Below are 15085 nucleotides of genomic sequence, written 5' to 3'. Positions count from 1 at the left end.
ATGGAACAGTAAATGGTAGTTTTTGAGATGTCTTGCATTTTCTCATTCTAATTTTGCTGTAGTGTTTTCTAAACAGACAAGCTTTTAATGCAAAAACATGAAACTTCATGCATGCTTGCTGGGAAAGCTCAAAGATAAAGCATTTCCAGAGTGGCCTTAAGTGGGACAGACAGAGGAGGAAGAAAAGAATCCAGAAATATGAATCTCATCAAAGTTGTACTATGCCATGCAATGTGAAAAAGTCATGGGTTAAGTCCAGTAAAATGGTGGCGTGCAAATTTTAAGGAGCGACTTTCAGAGACCTTGAATGCATCTGTCCATTGTACAGGACACATCTGGAATATTGTGTACTGTTCTGGAAGCCATAATGAGGAACAGAAATGGAACAGACAGAAAGAGTATATATAATGCACAGTTACTAAAGCTTTTAAGGGTATATAAGCCCTTTGTTACAAGAACTATCAGAAGAGAAAGGAGGAAATATGATTTTGGCACTCTGCACTGATTGTGTTCAAGTAGAAGAGATGGCGCTGACACGAAGGGCATGGGGAGAACAGATATATAATAGCTAAACTTGAATCTATATTAGCTGACAAATATAACTGTTAAACATTTAATGCACATGTAATTGCAGCACAAAAACATTGCTGTACAGAACAGTATTAAACATTAAAAAAGCAATAATTTCTGTAGGGGGAGTCAACCCCCTCATGTGGGCCATCTGTCCCCACATCATCACAGATCTTTATAGATACCAACAACTAGGTTACACAAATTTGTAGAAAAGGGAAAATGTGAAAAAAATACATAAAATGCACGTTCCTTTCTCTACAAGAGTCATAGCCCAAAACATTAACAAAGTATGCATTTACTTTACATATATGAAGTTTTAAAATGTAACAGAAGGACAAGCTCAACTATGAATGGCATTTAGAAGGGGACATTTGTAATTAGTCTAAAGAAAATGTGGTACTTCCGTATTATTGCAACCAGATTTTAGCAAAAATACCACTTGCTTCCTGATATCGAAATCTGACCGTTAGTGGTTTATAACTAGTGTGTTTCCTTTAACAATAGCGTTTTTTTTCAGGAGTGTTTTCAATGAAATGTAGAGGGGAAAAAAAAAACAAAAAAAACTGCACTTTACTGCCAGCAGCATGTCGCTTACTGAAAGTCCGCACGATAAACATTCCTTTTTTTCGTAGCAACAAATGCTGATGAATAACGGTCATAATTGCTTTTGGGTTTCAGGTATCACAGCTGTGTTATTGCTTTCCTGAGACTCCAGTCATACAACACAGTATTTTTCTTAGTTTAACGTGTTTCTGAGATAAAAAACACACAGAGGGACACCTCCTCACCATCTGGAGTCCTAATGAATGGAAAACATGTAGCATGACACGCACTTTGACAAGGAAGAGAGAATAAAAGGCCTGTTTTTGAGAGAAGGTAGTTTTAAGAAGGGTTATGAAGAACAGCATGAGAAGTTACTGTCACTGTGGCTGGAAGCACCATTAATGCACAAAGGAGATAGCTCCACACATGCTGGCAGTAAAGTGCACACAGCGACACACTGACTTTCTCCATTGTTCTTGACACCCCGTCTTAAAACAACCTTCAGTGTGAAACAGAAAACATTTGCTGACATTTGTACAACCAAAACTGTCAGATTTCCATATCAGGAAGCAAGTGGTATTATCGCTAAAATCTGGTTGCGATAATACGCAAGTACCGACAATGTTACTTCACAGACTGAGTGGCAGATCCATGAACTGTAAAGCCTGAATCAGTGAGAGGAATTCAGAGTATATTAGATAAGTCAACTCTACTGGTGTAGAGGGATAAAACCCCGACTTAAGGCCCAGATGACCAGCGTTCAACTAGTGTGTCTGGTTCTAACATCTGCTAGAACTGGCATGGGGAGAATATATGTGCCTATTCTAGCAGGGGAGTGGACTGGAGCTATCCAATGCTACAATGTCTTGCAGAAGCAGTGGTAATCTTAAGGAGCAGCCCAAACATGGGTTTTAAGCCACCAAGCTACCTCTCATTGTAAGTTCAAAGAATCTCCTTTCCCCCACCCAGTAGAGCGGTTAGGGGCATACCAAAAATAAATCCACATTGTCAAAATACTAGAAGAAAAAAAATCTATTTATTTAATTATTGCATTTGCTATCCAGGATGTTCTGATGGGGCCATACAAGACCCATTTTCAGCAGAGGCTCAGGGAGTAAAATCTAAGACAAAATGACATTGAAGCCTATTTTGAAAGCCTGAGGCTGTAACTTTAAGCTGATACACTGCTGTTATTTGATACACTTCGAAGTGCATACAGTATCTGATTGGTTGAAGCAGAAAGATTTTAATGAATTAATGTGTTTTTTAATTGGTTGGTATTGTATACTTTAATTCCTTGTGTTAGAGGGCTTAACGGATCTGATGAAGGAAATTATCCGAAAGCGCTAATCCTGTTATATTGTTTTACCTGTGTTTTTTAATTAAAGTTTATGTTATCTGCCGTGGTAGCCCTGTTGTTGTTTTTCTTCGTTTGAGGCTCAGGAAAAAAAGCTCCAAAAAATGCATGCAATTTTAAGTTTAAGATATCTAAAATAACAATAAAAGAAATAAAGAAAAACAAATGCACAAACAAGGCTCATTAATGTACACATGGAAATATTATTAAAGAGTGCACATACATTCGTCTAAGAGTTGAATTAAGTCAGTAATGCAGTTATATAGGCCGGAAGGAGCAAAGGGCTGTCAGGGAAGAGCAAGAATAGTAGGAGATTGAGAGAGCACATTTGCACAGAGAAAGTGTTTTGGATAAAGCTTTGGGAGGGCAATGAAGATTTTACATTACAAGAAGAATGTTTTAGAGTAGTATCTGAAATAATTGTTTTATGTAATTTTAGGAAAAGAAACAGAGTTTACTATGGGATGGTGGAAAGAGAAAACTTGTGGGATAGTTTCCTTCACCTATTGTAGAGGTGCAGTTTCACAGCCAGGTGTTGTACAGAAAGTCTTTTAGTTTATCTCTAAAACAGTTGTAGGATATTAATCTAACTGCAAAGGGTATGGAATTCCACATCTTTCAAACATAAGTGGATTATTGGGAATCACTGAAGGAGTTATGTGATTTCTTAAATAATATATTATTCTTTGATCATCGAGAAAACCTTGTAAGAGGAAGTTTAGGGAGGGTCATTTATCAGGAGAGAAGATAATGTTATAGGCAGGTTTTAACCGTCTGAAACTTAAAGTTTGAGAATTCAAGTCAGAATAATTGTTGGGAGGGCTATACAGTGATTTTTGAATATTGTATTTCGGAATGAACTTTTTAATTTTATTGTAGCATTGTACCTTCAAAGATGCCTAAATATGGTTTCTTCTGGATGGCTCCCACCAAACACTGGGGATAGGGAGATACAACTATACGCAGTCCAATTGGGGGAAGCATGATTACTGGCAATCACAAGGACAAAAATGGTGTAAAATGGTCTGTGTGACAGAGCAAGAAAAGACGGACCTATACCCTTTGGGTTTCTTTCCTTAATGTCTCCAAACTGTTTTTCATATATCCTCGGCCAATCAGAAGCACAAAATCCATTCTCGTGCCAAAGTTCAAAGTTGTTGTTTAGTCGAGTCTAACATTTCAGTGCCACAAGGTCTTTATCATATTAGGCTTTATCAAAAGCTGTTAAGTTCTTGTAAATTCATATTTATTACTTTACTACTCTTCTCTATCCATATTAACCTTGCAGCCCCTTTTACTTTTGTCTTCAATCTTTCCCAGCATCTGTCTCCTCCGTTAGTGAATTCTGTCTGCATTATGAGGCCAAAGTACTTGAATTTAAGTTTCACTATTAGATCTTCCAATGGACAGTCTGTGTTTATTTCCTTACATAGTGACTGAATTGATCTTCTCGGCGTCCACATTATTCTTAAAAGCATTCTAAAATACAACTTCAAACACACCCTAAAAAACATTTTCTATGTTATTAGACCTGCCCCTGCTCTTTCCCTAACAGGTGAACTCCATTCACTCACTAGGGGCTTTCCTTTCTATCCCTAAAACAGGAATTTCATCTAATAACCAACAGCATATTAAACTAACAGACTTTCCACATTTCTACACCATTAACTTTTCCATCATAAGCATCTACTTGCATCTAATGTTCTGATCCTCATTCTTTACCTAACTCCTACCTGATGTATATAAAAAAAAAGAGTTTGCAATCTACCACTTTACTTTTAGTACATGTTTTATTATTTTATCTACCCCTCTGTACTTATTTTGTATTTATTATTACATCTACCTCTCTGTACTTATTTAGTATTCAATTATTGTGTGCTTTAATACTTGTTTTTTTTATCTTGTTCATGTAAATTGCCTTAATTTTCATGCATCATTTGGAGCTTTTCCCCACAAACATCCACTGAAAATGGGTTCCTGATCCAGTTGGACTTTCATGGTAAACAAATGTTAAATAAAATACAATAAATAAATAAACAAAACAAAATACCTCAGGTCAAAGGCATGGATTCTTCATTCCACAACTTTACTTATATCCCAACTGTCAAGGCCATATGTTATTACTGGGAAGACCATAGCTTTGACTATACAGACCGTTTTTAACATTGTGATGCCATTGCTCTTCAATATCTTCCACACAAATGTCACAGCATTTCTCCAAAAAAGAAGAATATTTTAACGTCATTGCTACAGTCACCATCCTCAAATATCATTGAGCTCATGAAAATAAAGTCTGTTACTGTCCACTTCCCCATTTATTTGCAAAGAACTGATAGGACTACTTTACATAAAAATTATGTTGAGTAGTGAATCAGGTTTTGCACTTTTTCACTTTCATCAATAAGTTGTTCAACTCCTCCTTTCCTTCAGCCATTAGAATAGCAATATCTGCATATCTGAGGCTGTTAATGTTTCTTTTGGCAATTCTGATTCCATAACCTGATTTGTCTGACCCAGCATTTCATACAATATATTCAATTAATAAATTAAATAAATCAGGTGATAATGTACAGCCTTACCACATTCCTTTTCCAAACTTGAAGCAGTTTTTCCATATTCAGTTCTAACTGCTGCTTCCTTGGTCTGCATACAAATTTCTCATGAAGCAAATAAGGTTAACTAGTATCCCCATTTCTCTAACATTTGGCAACAGTTGTTATGGTCCACCCTGTCAAGGGCTTTTAGTAGTCAATCAATAAAGCAGATGTAAATATTTCCTCAAACTCCCTTGTCTTCCCTATTATTCAGCTGCTCTAGTTATTCAACGGATGTTATTTACTAAATGACATCCTAGTTTAATATGTTGATGAATAGACCCTAAACTCCTTTGCCAAATCTCTCTCTAAACTGCAAGACCTTATACAACAACCATTATCAACTGAAACATGACTAAATAAGTCACAACTACTAGTAAACGCGAAAAAAAAATAAATTACTACTCTTTACCAGGAATAACATCTCCACAAAAACGACAGCATTCACTATGGTCTCTGCCAACACCATGATAGAACAAGTAAACCACAGAAGACACTGGGTGTCATCATAGGGTTTATGTTAAAACAACGAAAAGTGTAAATATCGAATGCTCAGATGAGTGAAAACACAGGTAAGCAACACTGATACTGTGAGATCGCGGTACAATGAAGATCGGAAAATTTGGCCTTTCCTCACTGTAGTGTGATCTCAGAGTTGGAATATATTTCTGAGGGGGGGGGGTGGTGTGGGGGGTGCAGCCCCCACAATAGCAATTTCAATTATATGCATTTTCGCTCATCCGAGTGTTCGATATTTACACTTTTCATTGTTTTAACATAGACTCGTCATCATACATGACCAGTTGAAATTTGACCAGCATGCAGCACACATGGTTAAAAAAAACTCATGAAAAACTAGATAAGTTATAGAGCGTAAAAACCTACCTCACTGATACAGCCTCTACTTTCTTATTGCCATCTCACATCCTCACATCTATGCTGTCCTAATCTTGGGCAACATCATAATAAAATGGCCAAATGTGCAGTGAACTATAAGAGAAGGACACACCACTGTCTAGCCCTCAGAAAGTTATTATTATTTTAACCTGTTTTATTTTGTTTAATAAAATAAAATATTCTGCTGTGGAATCACTTTCTTGTTTTATTGTTGGATCTACTGGACAATGTAATGGCAATCCATTTCATTATTTCTTGCCAAGAAAACCCTAAGTACTCAGATTTAAACCAGCAGCTATCAAGTGTCCTTTTCCATCCATATGCTTAGATTATGAAATGTTCTCCTTTTCAAGCATATGCAGCAGCAGTAGTGACAACAATTCTATGTCAGGTTGTACTTTCACATTTCCCTTTTTACTGCCTCTCACGTAGCTCCTCTATAAGTTAAACTTTCTCACTGTAGGCTTTTGTCTTCATCTGCTACTTTAACCCTTCCCTCTTCTATACTAACCATATGCCGTCCACCACAAACTACTTCAAACTCTCTTCAAATTTACCCTTCCTCTCAACAAATTTAGCCTCCACCCTCATTCTCTACTTCCCCAACATGCCTGGAAACGTGCACCTCGTCACTTTCATTTTTGCGGTTTATATAAACTTAGTAATGTTTCTTTGTCTGCTGTGTTGTTAGCTTTACTTTCCTTCTCAAGTAATTCTGCTGCTTTGACCATGACATGACCTTAAACAGAACTCGGTCTATTAGCTCATTTGCTGTAATATTTGAGTTGTGCTATTTTTATCCAACCTTATACAACTTTTACATGTATTCTTGTCACATAGCCTGGGATGTGGTAGGAAAAAGCAAAAGGTTTGTTTGGCTCAGCAAACCTGCCAGACAAACAGGAAAGAAAAAAAAATCCCATCCTTTCTTAACCTGTTGCTCTTCTAAAGCACTCACCTATTTTACTATAATGAGCTTTGATAAGTCAAAAGCCACTGCAATTAAATTATTTGACTATACAATAAAGTTTGATATGCATAATACTGACTGGTATTGTCTCTTTATTAGCAAACCTTCTTGACAGAAGTTGCTCATGTCTGAATAGTCTTGCTGATAACTTTTCTTTTTTCACTGTGACCGAAGCAAAATTGCTTAACTCATTACAGCTGAGTAACGTCTCCAGGCGTTTCTGCAGTTACCTCCTACTGCTCCTCAAGGTGTCAAATATTGCCTGTTCATATTTGCATTAATAATTCCAAAACCACGCTACATACAAGATATCAGAATATTTTGCCTTGAAGCATACATGTTGGCAAACACAACTGTATTGATATATGTCCTCTGTCAGTGACTATTTGTTAGTACTGTAAGGTGATAACTTACATTTTTAAAGGCTGAAGCCACACCCACTGACAGTTAAAGGTACACACTCAAAATAGCCTTCCTGGAGGGAATGAGTTTTAACACAAGGTATATTCAAGCACACCATCCTCCACTAAATCTAGGCTATTCCCATAATTTCAGATACTCAATGTAACTGCCACTTTGTTTGGAAAGGACTGTGTCTCTTGTTTTAACTAGGGATGATAGTCTTAGTAAAAGTGTGGTGATAAATATATTTTGTATTTTCATGTTGTGTTAGGTACCAAAAATAAAATAAAATCAGTTTTTCTAAAAATGAATTTAAGAAAATCCAGTCTACATTAGATTTCATTTTTTATCACTGTAAAAAATGCAAACTTCCAATGGCTAGAGAAAGGGAAACTAACAGTACCTTACAGTTAAGTTTAGGCTGTACAGTGTTAAACTTTTGACACACATTTTGAGCCAACAACTATTGATTTAGCATGGCAAAGAAGAGTTGGAAATTTATCCTTCCTCAAATGCTGTTTGTTTACAGCCGGAAGTCTTCTTACATGAGTTTTCAGCCAGTAAGATTAATACAGCTTCCTTGTTCTCAAGAAAATTAAAATGTTAATGTTAGCACCACAGCATCAGTATCTGATGCAAATCCTAGAACGAATCTTGGACAGATGACATGTTATTAAGACAAACTAACAGCACTACTTCAAACCTCATCACCACATTGAATTGTTGCAAACTGCATCCGACAATACAGCTCCTAAGCATATATTCGGTAAAGCAACCTTCTTTGTAGCACAGCAAAAAATACTATCATCAGGCTCTGGTGCATCCTGAAGATTTATCATAGGAAGTTACTAGGCTAATGACCCTAGGGCCCTTAGAAGCCTAGCCAAGTTCTACCCTTATATCCACAATCAGCACCTATTGCCCCTGTCCAATAGGGACACAGGTGGAACCCCTGGAGTGAATTTACAGATAACCATCCAATCGTCCAGATTGCGTTTGAAGAGGGCCAGGCACAAACAGAAACTATTCTATCTATCCTTTCTTTGGAGAGGGGCAGACAATTTTGTCTCCTTTCTTAAACACCAAGACCATAGTACCTGAGGGTTCCCATGTGTAAATTACAATATTTTGAACACTGTTCAACACTGGTGGAACTACCAAAGGGGATTTTGCTACAGTCGTTAAGGCTTTTTGCAGCCCTCTCTTTGGGGATGACAGCGAGTCACCTCACGTTTTCTGCATTGATTTTAAGATTTCACCACATTCACAATCCTTCAGGGGTGGAAAAAGGGAAGCCATTCATATGCCTTATCAGCATCCTCAGAATTTTTTTTACAAAGTTTTGCTGAGGTTCTACATATTAATTCTTTCACAGATTTTTTTTTTTGTAAGTAAGAAGTGCCGTTCATTCCATCTGTTCAAAAGACCTGGGGAATACTGATAATGCCTACGAGGCAGTGCATTGTCATGTCGGATAAGGCTGGGAAAAAAAATGACATTACTGGAACAGGACCTGTTGTGGGACCAATACCAGCATAACTGCCATATATATAAAAAGGGTCAGAGAAACCAAAGCCTGTGCACTGGTATCTGACAGAACTACTTCTGGTCTTACTGAAACATGTCCTCCATCACAACCATCCACTTCTATGCCCTTTATGGCATCAGCCAACTTATACTCAGTCTACTGAGGAACAGCCGTGGTGGTGGTTCTGCGGTAGCGTTGTCGCCTCACAGTAAGACACTGTCCGGTTCGATTCTCAGCTAAAGCTTCTTCTGCGTGGGGGGACATGCGTGAATGGGCGTACCTTCGTTGAAGGTTGTGCGTCAGGGCTGGTAACTCGGCACATAAAAATCAACTACCAATCATTAGCGGACCGGAGTTCTGCTGTGGTGACCCCTAACCGGGGAAAGCCGAAAGACACACACACACACACACACACAATAGGAGGAAGAGAAAAAAAATATAAGGACAGGAATGAACTACGACAGGTAAGGCTGATTTAAAACAAAATCATCTTAGGCAGGCAGATGTGTAATTTCCTACCTTTTCTTTTTTTTTTTTTTTGGTCTCTCTTCTCCTTGTGGTGTTCAAGCACTGGAACGTTTTAACAAGAGAAAATTATGAAAGGCTCTACTTCTGTGCTTTTTAATAATGTTGTTAAATTCCCTCCATACAGAATGCCATTCAGCGTCATGGGACATATGCAAGCAAATTAATTACTTATGGTATTTTTACCTGCCATGTAGATGTTTGTCACAAAGGCACTTAGTATTGAAAGCTATATGAATACTGCGGTGGTGGTGCTGCGGTAGCATTGTCGCCTCACAGCAAGACATTGTCCCGTTCGATTCTCAGCTAGAGAATCTTCTGTGAGGAGACATGCGTGAATGGGCGTACCTTTGTTGAAGGTTGTGTGTCAGGGCTGGCAACTTGGCACGTAAAAATCCACTGCCAATCATTAGCGGACCGGAGTTCCGCTGTGGCGACCCCTAACCGGGAAAAGCCGAAAGACACAACAACATTGAAAGTTATATGAATACACATTTTTTTGTGTTTGTTTTTTAAAATACTTCATAGTTTTTAATGTCAGGGTTCATATTTTACTATTCAAGCACATTTACATGTTTCACTTTTTCTTAATGTATATGTTTTTAAATCACATCTTTTTAAGTGCAAGTAAGACACTGTGCTTTTAAATATGTTAGGAAATGATGTCATGCTTTAAAAGTATTTAACCAGGCAGTCATTTTTTTTGTAATTGTCTGATGAAGTTCCTTGTAAATGCTTTTTGGAACGAAAGTGCTTACTTGCAGTTTGAAAAATAAATCCAGCACCTGTTTGTGAAGGTTTGAGCTTTTTTGTGTGCTTCTTGGTTTTGTTTGGTTTTGTGAACTTACCAAGGTTACCAGAACTTGTCAGAGATTTGAGAGGGATGGCTAGGCTTAAAAAGGCCACAGTGGTCATTAGCCTAGTATATACCTATGAACCTATAAGGCTTAAGGATACAACTGAAACAGCCTAATAATATGCATAAAAAGTAATTCTAAATGAGCAAGATAATGTTAACAAATGGCATATGAAAACAACTGCTATGTATAACTATAAAAAGTAATATTCTACCACAAATATATAAAAAATTCCCTAAAGAAGTCGGAAGTACCAATGGTCAAATAATCTCTTGCTGGGGGGAAAGAACTGGATTTCTACACTTGGGCAGTGTGTTATTTTTTATTTACCATCAAAGTCAAACTATACAGACAAGTCCCTTTTCAGCAGTGGTCTAGGACAAAAAGCTCCACAAAAGAAATAAGTAACAAAATAGCACATAAACATCACCATAAATGTGCAGAACAGTTTCACAGTATAACAGCTGGACACAGGCTCAGGGAACTAATCTAAAGGGGTGGCGAACGCCAACACATTCTGGCTAGGCTTATAAATGTCTTCGGGCAGATAGCCTAGTACCTACCTATGAACAGTCGAGATTGGCATGGATATACTACATAAATTACGGGATTCAAGGTGGGGCTTGATTTCCAGCAAAAGTGGTTCTAACAACTGCAGTTTCAGTTCTAAATACTCCTGTTGTCAGATCTCTTCAATATCATACTTATACATTATATATATCAGTACTTTTCCGTTAACGGGGCAACACTTCCAAACGAGCGCTTGCACTCTTAGCAGGCGCTCGCACTGATCTCACAGCTGCTGCAGAAGTGAGCCCCACAAACACACACTTACTTTCCAGTCACAGATAAGTATTACGTTTTAGCCATACCGGAAAACTACCGTGCAAAAATTGTGTGCCTGTTAATATCCACATGTTGTTGCTGTTGTCTCTTTCGGCTTTTCCCGGTTAGGGGTTGCCACAGCGGAACTCCAGTCCGCTAATGATTGGCAGTAGATTTTTACGTGGAGAGTTGCCGGCCCTGACGCACAACCTTCAACGAAGGTACGCCCATTCACGCATGTCTCCACACAGAAGACGCTCTAGCTGAGAATTGAACAGGACAACATCTTACTGTGAGGCGACAACGCTACCGCAGCACCACCACCGCAGTAAAACACGTTAATCAGTATTTGGAATTTCTCTTTCAAAACTCTCCAATGACAACATATATTCAGTAGTTGCTGCACTTTTTCTACATTGTTCATGAGACATCACGTTTGAGAAGTATGCACGTTAGATGCGTTTTCCTGAACGGGGCCGTGTTTCGTTTATAACTTTCTGGTTTAAGTTACCACTGACATTATTCCCTATTTTGCTCCCGTTATACCTTGTACAGACAATATCTGGTGATAAAGCCTGGGACGTCTATCAGAGGCTCTAAACGAGCAAATGTGAGTAACTTAAAGCTTGTCTTAAACAATTCTTGGCGGCTAGGTTGTGACAGGGAGCTACCCTACTGCCCCTGGAGAGCTGTCTGTTGTGCAGTTCGGAAATAAATTTGGGGAACATTTCAATAAAGGCACAATATATAAAGTCATTAGCAAGAGAAATCCGGTAGGTTGTCCCTGAAAGTCAAGGACAGTCTGGAGGTAGTGTCCACGGACCTCTTCTTCATTGTGGTTAAAACGAACTGGCATTATGACTCTTTCCACAGCTTTCATTGTGTGATTGAGTACATTCACCAAGTACAAAATGCCTTTTAGAAAAGAAGGTACTTTTCCGATGTTGGCCTGATAACGGAAAGTATTCATTAGAAGTGTTGCCCCGTTAACGGAAAAGTACCTATATATCCTTCACTGCTAATGTAACTCACCAGTGTTTCTTGAATTATGAATGCATTTCTCTGAAGACCTAACTTTACATTCCAATAGATAACTACAGTAACAATTTATATTTCATCCCAATGAAAGACATATGAAGCTGCAAAATGATACCATTTTTCAAAAATAAAACGGCAACCTGGAATTATGCACTGCAATTGTCAGCAGTCCAAAATTAACCAAACTACAGACTACCTAGGTCTCCTTTACTAATATCGAGTAGTATACTTCAAGGAAAGCCCTCAACATATCTTTATAACTGGCAAAACTATTACAGATTATTTCTTCATAGTACTGCACTATCTTAACCTACAGGCTAAGGCTAAGTTGGGAAGAGACACACTTTATTCATTTTAGGGAAGGACTCAAGTGTCTATGCCCTCTTTTCTAATTAAATTCCTTCAGTCTTATGCCCATTACATATCTGGACATAACGTCTTCATGTCTTACCTTAGAGCAAATGGCAATTTCATTCCATCCTCCTCTCTTCTCTAATTTACAGATGCAATGATCTATATACTCATACAGTGGGTTTAAAAATAAAAGGAGCAGCAAAGTTTTAATAAAGAACTTATTACCAAAGAACATATGAAAGGGAACCAAGAAATCAGGTCATGGTCAGGCTATTTTAATTAACTGCACATTTCATTAGCAAGAATAGTTTTGGCAGGATGGTCAACGAAGCGTCCTCTGCCAATACTGTCCCACAGTTTATAAAAATAAATTTTATTAGCAAAATCAAAGTGCAAACATGTCTGAAAAGGCATGACATACAGGAGTTGTGCTTTTCTGTTGAGAAAAGGTCCAACATTTCAGTATACTTTTCCTGAGAAGGACTGTCCTGCTTTACTGTATATAAAATGCTAGTCCCGTATATGATATCTACTATATTTTGATTAAGCTTCTTGCTGACCTAGATGCAAGTATTTTAATGAATATTTTCCTCATTGTAGATCAAGAAGGTCTGACAATGTTGACTGCTTTAAGAACTGTAGTGCTATGACTCTTTGGGTATCTACTGTTAAGTGTGTTGACATCTCTTGCACAAATTTGCTTAGGTCTCAATGAGAATTTTCTGACAAAATTTTGAACAATGATATTACTGCCATTTTGAGCAACTATTTTGCATCCCAGCAAGAAATTCTAAAACACTTTTATGATGCACCAAATATAAAGCAAAGTAGATTACCTTTGAGCCTAGTGATGGAGGATGCAAATTAGAAAAACATGTTTCCACTTCTATCACAGTAACAAGCAGACAAAAATCACTGAAAGTATGCAATAACATTTTGAACTTCAAGACTGTTACAGTTAAACTAGCAGATTTACATAGAATGTAGGTACCACGTCTATATTACACTACAATATGCAGACAACACTTCAGATAAACTCCAAACATCTTTAAGTCAATGACTAAATGCTAAAGGATCAAAATTAAACTTGCGGCTTAATTACAGCTACAGACAACTCAAATAATACAGTTTCCAGCTGCATGAACAAGATAAATTCCACCAAAGTACATCCTTCATTCAAAATACCCACCTTCTGAGCACTTACTGCAAAGTCATAAGCAAACATCTATACAAAAGCTTACATACTTAATTATTAGAAAATGTTACACGAATACCTGCAAAAACCTCTGATAAGCTATTTCTTGTTTTCAAAGTGTTATATATGCCACAACAGTGTATATTATTTCAAGATAAGAGTTATGCTTTTCAAGCAAAATAAAACCATGTCTTAAAGCTGTAGAAGAAACTATACACCTGCAGTGTGCATTATTTTGGCATACTGTATTTCTATTTTTTTTTCAAACACAAAAACCCTGCAGTTTTTTTTTTCTCATGAATATTACAATAGAAAAGAACACTGTCCTTCACGCAATAATACAGCATGGAGAAATGCCTGACTGCTGCAGTAGAAAAGGAACGAAAGCTCTCTCATCCTAGGATCCTGCTGCACTGCATCTGTTGCAGAGGCACAAGAGCGTAAATCTTGCTGCATACAAAAGCTCAAATCCTCATATAGCACAACACCAGCCATCAAAAGCACCTTACCTCCTGGATTATTTCACTGCAGACAAAATATTGTAAGAATTAAATCCTCTGGTCCAGTTCACTGAGAACAGTCTTCCAAAATGATGTGAACAAGCTAAGGCACTGAGAGAAGGGTAGGCTTCCTTACTTAGGAAGGCAAGCAAACGTAAGCTACTAGCCCCCTCCCCCAGCACAGTAAGCACTAAAGGAGACTAAACCAAAGCAGAGCAGACCATTTTACATTAAATAAAAAAAGGAGAGGGGGATTACACAAAACAGCTGATCACTTCAGTCTCGGTGTCTGGCTGAAATCCCAAGTAACAAAATGAAAGAAAGGGATGCAGTTACTGCACCAAAATGCCCTACGCTGGTCTTAGAGACTGACTTGACAAGTTTCCTTTTGCTAGCAGCTATACCAACAGTGACTGTCAGCTACTATAATTTCCAAATTACAGCATACATATCCCTCATGCTGTTTGTTTTTATGTGTGTAGACCGACATATTTAAAAATACGGGTCACACACACACATAACACACTACAGCAGTATTATGTAATTCTTTACTCAAAGGTTCTGAAATACCACTAAAATTTAGCTGTAATGTTTCACAGATAATATATGATACAACAGGTTTCTTAATATAGCAGGTTTCTACCTATATTACCTAATTTGGACTAATACAATTAAGTGCATGAAATATGAGAGAAAACTTTTTGCATTATTAAATTATTTTAAAATGCTGGAGCAGGTAAACTTTGTCAAAGCAATGCAAGAGTGAAGATAAACCAAGTTTCCACCACGGCTCTAATTTTATGTGTAAGATTCTGAATTAATTTACGTTATGAATGAAGTGCTATTTCCGGAAATCTTTCAGACTGGTTTATGTACAGATTATGAAATTTACACCTATAGGCATGAAATGTTTACAGTCTTTCTAGT

At 37.5% G+C, this 15085-nt stretch overlaps 1 long non-coding RNA gene across 1 annotated transcript in view; it reads right to left on the bottom strand.

Moving 5' to 3' along the window:
• Nucleotides 1-14491, bottom strand: part of LOC122794537 — a 169448-nt gene extending 154957 nt beyond the window's left edge. The window contains exon 1 of the long non-coding RNA XR_006363651.1: nucleotides 14168-14491. This is a non-coding gene — a long non-coding RNA (uncharacterized LOC122794537). The remainder of the gene's footprint in view (nucleotides 1-14167) is intronic.
• Between the last annotated feature and the right edge of the window lie 594 nt (nucleotides 14492-15085).

The sequence above is a fragment of the Protopterus annectens genome, chromosome 2.part1, assembly GCF_019279795.1.
Source record: "Protopterus annectens isolate FY-2018-M chromosome 2.part1, PAN1.0, whole genome shotgun sequence".
In the NCBI taxonomy this organism is placed as follows: domain Eukaryota; kingdom Metazoa; phylum Chordata; order Ceratodontiformes; family Protopteridae; genus Protopterus; species Protopterus annectens.
This window is presented reverse-complemented; position numbering and strand designations above follow the sequence as displayed.